We start from the raw sequence: 7,211 nt of genomic DNA on the forward strand, positions 1-7,211 counted from the left end.
GAAATTGAACCCTGGTACCAGGCTAGATCTCTGCGTCAGGGTCTGCTGCTCCAATAATTGAGCACAAATTCTTTTTGTCGTTTATTGGTCTTGTGGTAACTGTATATAAAGTATAACTTATTTTTGATATAAAACCTTGTGTGATGTCCATTTGTAGTGTTGTCACTGGGTTACTGTATGTGGTCGCAAATGCTTAACTTACACCGCCTGTGAAATAAGTCATGACTGCTTGCGCCACGCCACCTAGAGGGTGAGCAGGGGTTATTTTGGGAGTGGGGGGGACAGGAGTAAACAGAGGGAGTTCCGCAGAGGGCCCCAAAGTAATTCCCAAGGGAACCAAGGGAAAGGTTCCCAGCTTCCCCCTGAGAAAAAGCCAGTGGTCCCGACAGGTAATCCTGTTCCATGGGGACCCCTGAAATGTACAGATGTGGAGACCTGGGTCATAGGGCACAAGGTGCACCAGGCCCAAATGGCTTGCCAAATGGACTCTTTAAACATGACCAAGCGTTTTGGGCTGAATACCTTACCCCTTTGTACAACAATGCTTTTCAAACAGGAAGCATTCCCCCCTCATGGAGAGGGAGCATCCTGCATCCAATTTACAAAGCAGGTGCGCGAACAGACCCAGCGAATTATAGGCTGATAGCGCTTATCGACGTAGAGGCCAAAGTATACGGATCCAACCTCCAATAGTGTAAATGTCGGGACCCCCTCTATCTATATTTTTTGGTGACCAGGGAAAAGAGAGGAATACACTGTATATCACAATTTATCAAGATTCCCCCATGGTCAGATCATAATTTCTTTTCAGGCTTCGCTCGCACAATTTAACCATCAAAATTCACATTTAGTATAGGAATAACAGTCTCATATTTTTCATTTGAATCTCTTTTATTTCTTTTTTTCGATTTTATCAAAATTATTTAAAACAATTATTTTATTTATCTTTTTTTTAAAGAATCTTTTTTTGTATATATAAGTGTGATTCATCAGTTCATTAACATTTGTTTCAATCCAAATAAATTAGACAATATAACATCAGATATCATCATCTATACAATCCAATAATATATTGTTTGTTCTGAAAAATGCAAAGTGTAAAGATACGACAAGACCAACTATACCCCTAACACACACAACAACTACCTCACATACGTCACATTCATACAGTTTCACACTCTTACAAATTCTAAAACAATCTCTAAGTTTGGAAATAACAAAAGGTCTTAAAAGTTTCCTAACGCCAGGTCTACGCGTTTCGGTGGGATGTGACCACCTTCCTCAGGACCAGCTTAGAAATCGTTTTATCCTTTCATTCTTCTTTGTGTGCAGGGTATCTGTAATTTAAAACAATACAATATCATATTCCTATACCTGTATCCCTATACCAGGGTGTAACTCTGCTTGAGTATTCATCATTAACCTATGTACAATTAATTGAAACATTAAATCGGAGACATCAATTCCCACCTAGAGGTGGCGGCACCATGAGCCTATATCTATTCATTTTGTGTTGTCTATTGCAGAGAAAAATCTACGGTGGAATGATTTTACATGTCCATTGTGTTGTAATTAATCTGTCAGGGGCCTAGAGGGCACTGACGATAATCGTCCCTTTCATATTGCGTAGGTTCTGGTCCTGGTGGTTCTACCCACTTATACTTCTTATGGACCCAACATTATCTGGTCTATATATTGATTTTATTCTTAGATTTTACCTTCCAATCAAATCCGTGCAAGGCCTTTACCAAACATATACATTCGTGGTCGATGTAAATGATCCCAATATACCACCTGCGGGGCAAAGGAAATATCACGTTTGGTTTTTAATTCTTTATGAATATAAGATGTTGGCATTTATCAACTGATGCTCTTACCACTAATATTGCTGCAAATGTCCTATATGTGACTCTTCCTTCTGGACTTGTTAATACTGCAGTTTATTCTTGTGGGCTCTCTGTATAAAAATAATTCTAACATTGGTACACTTGTTTTTTAGTTATTTCAAATAACAGCACCACAGATGTAAATCATTCTTACCACAATGTATCTTGTCTTTTACGTTAGAAGGAGCCTATTCTTATGCTTTTTTCTTCTGTTTTTTCGGCAAGGGGGCGCAGGTTTGGAGTGTTTTTTAGGTTTTGATTTTGATTTCTATCCAATCTAGGAGACAGCAGCAACTGATCAGTTTTTTTGTTTGTTATCTCTTTAAATAGACTGATGAGTTGAATAAATATGGCTAACTGACCTTAGTGTCCTATTATCAGGGGCTCGAGTCTTCTTATGTGTCTCCCTTCATGCGTGCAGCTTCATTGTTCTGCGCGTCGCTAACTGAATCGTGGCAAATTCTACATAAGAGAAAAAATGCAACCATCGTTACTGCAGTATTTCCCTTTCTAACCTTTGGATATTCCCGACACTGTCCGTTTTCCAATATTTACGTATCTCTGCTCATTTTTAAAAGGAAACCTCTTAGCTTCGCACAAAGGCGTTCCGACATATCTCCCTGCAACCCGTACTGTTGCTCGCTCGTGTTTTAGGCATTTAAGCTCTCTTTGCGTCTTGCAGTTACCTGCCCTCCGCGCGTCTTAACTAACCCCGGTAATTTCTTTAAAACCCGTCCGTGGTGCTTACCTCCATTACGTTGCGATCTGCCCTGGGTGGAATCTTCCTGCCAGTTCTCCCCTTCCGTGGCATACGGATCCAACCTCCTGCAAGCACTGGAGGACTGGGTCAGCTCCAACAACATTCTGCCAATTACCCAGACGGGGTTTAGGCCAGGAACTAACACATCATGCAACTTGTTAGCGCTAAACCGCCTTGTCGACAGTGCAAAGGCCAAATCAACAAAACTCTATACCTGCTTTGTCGACTTAAAAGCAGCGTTTGACACAGTCCCAAGGGAGACCTTGTGGAAAAAGATGGATAGCTGGGGCATACCATCGAAGCTGTTACAGGCCATCATTGACTTATACACATCGACCTGGGTCAAGATAAAAATAGGCAATGGTGACAGAACAACAGAAAAAATCCTCACCCGAAATGGCCTCAAGCAGGGATGTGTCTTGGCCCCTACCCTCTTTAATATCTTCACCGCGGATCTGGACAAGAGCATTGCGGAGATTGAAAGCGGCCCCCCCAAGCTAGCTCAGCACAAAATAAGGAGTATGCAGTACGCCGATGATATCGTTCTTTGCAGCCAAACCCCCTTGGGATTACAATGCTCCATCACAAGGCTGTATGAATTTACCCGTACGTACGGGCTGCAAGTCAATTACAAAAAACCAAAAATCGTCTGCTTTGCATCACGGCCAGGGCGGCAAAAATTCAAATGGCACATTGAGGGAAATATGATAGAACAAAGCCCCTCTTACAAGCACCTGGGGGTACTGGTCGACGCAAGATGGACATTAAAAGATCAACTACTGCACAGAAAAGCTCAGGCCAATAAACTACGCTTTGCTTTAAATCTACTAAAAACAAAACTGGATTGTCCTTCCAATTCACATCTGTTGAAGGTGATCGCAGCAAAATTTTTGCCATCGATCACGTACGGCTCAGAACTATTCAGAGGCAAAGACGCAAACTTCCTGAATCTCCAACAGTCAGTACTGTTCAAACACATCTTTCAAATTCCAAAGTTTGCCTCACAAGCGCAAGTACGCCTTGAATTTGGGCTATTAAATCAGCACAAAGCCAGACAAGTGGCAATACTAAAAATGTGCTGGAAATTAAGAGCAGCTCAAGAGGACACGTTGATGGGTCTTTGCAGGACTGAAATAAATAAACAAACAAAAGGAAAAGATGCATGGATAACAAAACTTGAAGAAGGTCTGTCAAAACTTAATATGCAAGAGGCCTGGAACACAGGTCACACTTTTGCGACCTTCAAAAAAGCAGCCAATGGTGCGGCAAAACTAGAATCTTGGATAACTGAAAAGCTGCACTAGCAAAGAAAAAACACGGCTGGATGGTACTTGCAACATATGAGAGGTGTGTTCCGCAACCATACTTAGTTAACCATATTATACCATCTACACAACAGATGCTCCTACGAGTACGGCTGAGAACTTACATCTCAAAAGACCAGACCCCTGCATGGAAGCAAACGTGGCCAACACCACTCTGCAGACTCTGTGGTCATGCAGAAGAAACTTTGATTCATCTTCTGTGCATTTTCCCAACCCTCACAATCCTGAGACGTTACTATCTCTTGCATATATTCCGCTCATTTCAAGTTAGAACATGTCAGCGGGCAATTATGCTAGCACTGAACAGCCAGCAGCTGCAGACAGCCTGTAGGGCTACCAGATTTCTTCAGAAGGTGAGCCTCCTAATAATGCAAACTGAAAAAATGGCGAACAATGGTATCAAATCTAAGCATGGGCGAATTTTGCGGATCTCGCGTTCGCGAATTTTGCGGATTTGCGGATTCGCAATCCGCAAAATCCGCGAATTCCCGCGAATTTGCGGATTTTTTTTTTTTTTGTGTTCGCCCGTGTTTCTGCCAGTTCGCGAGGGTTTTTACAATGTCGCAATTTGCGAACTTACCTGTCGGGTCGCAAGTTTTGCGAACTTGTTGTTTCTACGTGTCCAGCCTGTTTGGGACACTCTTCTTCATCACTGCCACTCTCTGTCACCACTGCCACTCTCTGACTACTCATGCCACCCTCTGGCCCACCCATGCCACCCTCTGTTTCATCACCACACCCTCTGGTTGTCCAGTGTACATTATTTTCGGCAAAGCAAAGCACACCTTCCCTGCCTCAAGTGACCTGAATTAATTTGGGGCTGATTAATGTGTCACAGAATATTTTTTTAGCTGGCACCTGCTTCCTTAGTGCGCCCTGATTAGTGATCTTTTGCACTTGCTAAGTGCTTTCATTGTTGCAAAATTAGTTACAACACCTGCCCTGCCCCAACTGACAATAATGAATTAGGGGCTGATTAATGGATTTTAACTTCCAGCCTGGCTCCTGCTTGTCTCCCTTAGCTGTAATTCAGGACCTTTGTGGCATATGTGTAACTATTCTGAGGTTCAGAGCAGGGTCACATAATAGTTTCAACTGGCAACTGAACTCTGGAGGGGCCCCTCAGGAAGCACTACAGGAAATGGCTACTAATGATGAGCCTGAACTTTTGAACCTGGTAAGTAGTTACTTTCAGTTTTGCTAAAATCGTATTTCTGCAATTTTGCACTTATTCGCGGGGCGCGAACTCACGCGAACTCACGCGAACAGTGCGAGCAAAATCCGCTGCTCGCGGATTTGCGGATTTTGCGGGAGATTCGCGAATCTCGCGGATTGCGAATTTCCCAAAAATCCGCAAAATCCGCGAGCGGAACGGATTTTCCGCCCACACCTAATCAAATCAAAGGATTAAGGATTACAAAAGACGCCAATTTCAGCAAATGTCACATTGTTTTATGTTTTTCTGTCTTCCCTTTTAAAACAGAGAGTAAATGTAGGTTTTCATTCATTTTTCATTTTAATGATTTTATGTTATATTCTCTTTGCAAATTTTGTAAAGGTTTTAATTAACCATATACAATAAAATATTTACTTACTTACTTACATAGGGCTATTGATACCAGGTGCCGCCTGTTTGCTAAACCAGCACCCACTGGTGCCCCGCTCCGGCAGATGGCTAGTATAGCCTTTGGGAAGGAGGTGGAAGTCCAAGGTGGGTGGGGACCCGCAGAGATGTCCCTTGTCTCTTTAGGAGACTGTTAGGTGGTCCCAGAGTACCAACTGCCCAATTACACTAAGCAATATGGGCAGTGGGCGACCATCAATGGCCAAAAGGTGGAGGCTCTTAGAGACACAGGAACCAGTGTGACAGCTGGCAGGTGTTACCTGGTGTCTCAAGAGCTGGTTGTACCACATGCATTTTGCCGAGTTGTTAATGCCAACAACATAGAGTGTCATTGTCCAATGGCTCAGGTTCCCTTTGAGTCAGGGGGGGGGTCTCTGGTACTCTTCAGGTAGCTGTGAGGCCCGCCATCCTGTTGACTGTTTTTTGAGGAACGATTTGGAGAGATCACCTTGGGAGAAGGTAGAGAAGAGTAATCACCTGAAGATGGCGGGTCTGCCTGACTGGGCGTGCATGACCACCCGGTCAATGGCAGCCAGTAGGGGTGCTCAAGAGGACCTGGACCCTGAGAGGGAGGCCCAGGAACCTGCCTTAGAGAGAAAAGGCAGGGGGTGTGGGAAACCAGCCCCTGAAGTTCCCACGGCCCAGGAGGAGGTAGACCCTGTGGATATGCCCAGGAGCCTACCGGGGAACAGGTAGCTGAACAAGGGGACCTGCCTGAGCTGACCCATTGGCAGCAAGAAGGAGGCCCCCCAGGGAGGAATTCTGCAGGGAGCAGAGAGGATGCCCTTCTCTTGAGGGCTTGCGGCAGCAGGCTGAAAGCCAGGCAGCAGGTGATCAGTCTGGGTCACATTGGATCTACTGGGAGAATAGTCTCCTGTATAGTGAGCCTAAGGTTGCTAAGCCTGGGTCAGCATGTGTGCTGGCGGTACCCCAGAGCTTTGGAGCCTTCCTACTGGGGCTGGCTCATGTGGTGCCATTGGCATGACATTGGGGGCAGGACAAGACCTTTGAGAGGCTTGTCACCCACTTTCATTGGCCCCAAATGTGCAAGATTTCAGACACTCATTGCAGGACCTGTCAGACTTGCCAGGCGAGTGGAAAGAGTGGAAGGAAGCAGAATGCTCCTCTCCAGCCATTCACTGTGGTCAGTACCCCCTTTGAGCGGGTGGGCATTGACATTGTGGGGCCACTGGACCCCAAGACAGCCATGGGCAACAGGTTCATCCTGCTGTTGGTGGACCATACCACTTGGTCCACCAATAGCCATACCTCTGAGGACAGTGACAGCCCCCATGGTGGGACGAGCACTGATGGGAATTTTCTCATGAGTAGGATTCCCTCGAGAGGTTGTGTCTGACCGGGGCACCAACTTCATTTCTAAGTACATGAAGTCCCTGTGGCAGGAGTGTGGGGTAACTTACAAGTTCACCACTCCTTATCACCCCCAAGGAAATGGGTTGGTTAAAAGGTTCAACCGAACTCTGAAGGGCATGATTATGGGCCTTGAGGAACCCATGAGGGGTAAGTGGGAGGTCCTCTTACCATGCCTGGTACCGGGAGGTGCCACAGAAATCTCTAGGGTTCAGTCCCTTTGAGCTTCTCTATGGGCACCTGAT

At 45.1% G+C, this 7,211-nt stretch overlaps 1 long non-coding RNA gene across 1 annotated transcript; it reads right to left on the reverse strand.

Moving 5' to 3' along the window:
• Positions 1–1,233: 1,233 nt before the first annotated feature.
• Positions 1,234–1,948, reverse strand: LOC147725475 (uncharacterized). The gene is made up of 3 exons (XR_015309828.1): positions 1,878–1,948; positions 1,719–1,794; positions 1,234–1,337 (listed from the first exon to the last, which is right to left on the reverse strand). It is a non-coding gene; the product is annotated as an uncharacterized LOC147725475 (long non-coding RNA).
• Positions 1,949–7,211: the final 5,263 nt, after the last annotated feature.

This window comes from Lissotriton vulgaris, chromosome 3_2 (assembly GCF_964263255.1).
Source record: "Lissotriton vulgaris chromosome 3_2, aLisVul1.2, whole genome shotgun sequence".
In the NCBI taxonomy this organism is placed as follows: Eukaryota; Metazoa; Chordata; class Amphibia; order Caudata; family Salamandridae; genus Lissotriton; species Lissotriton vulgaris.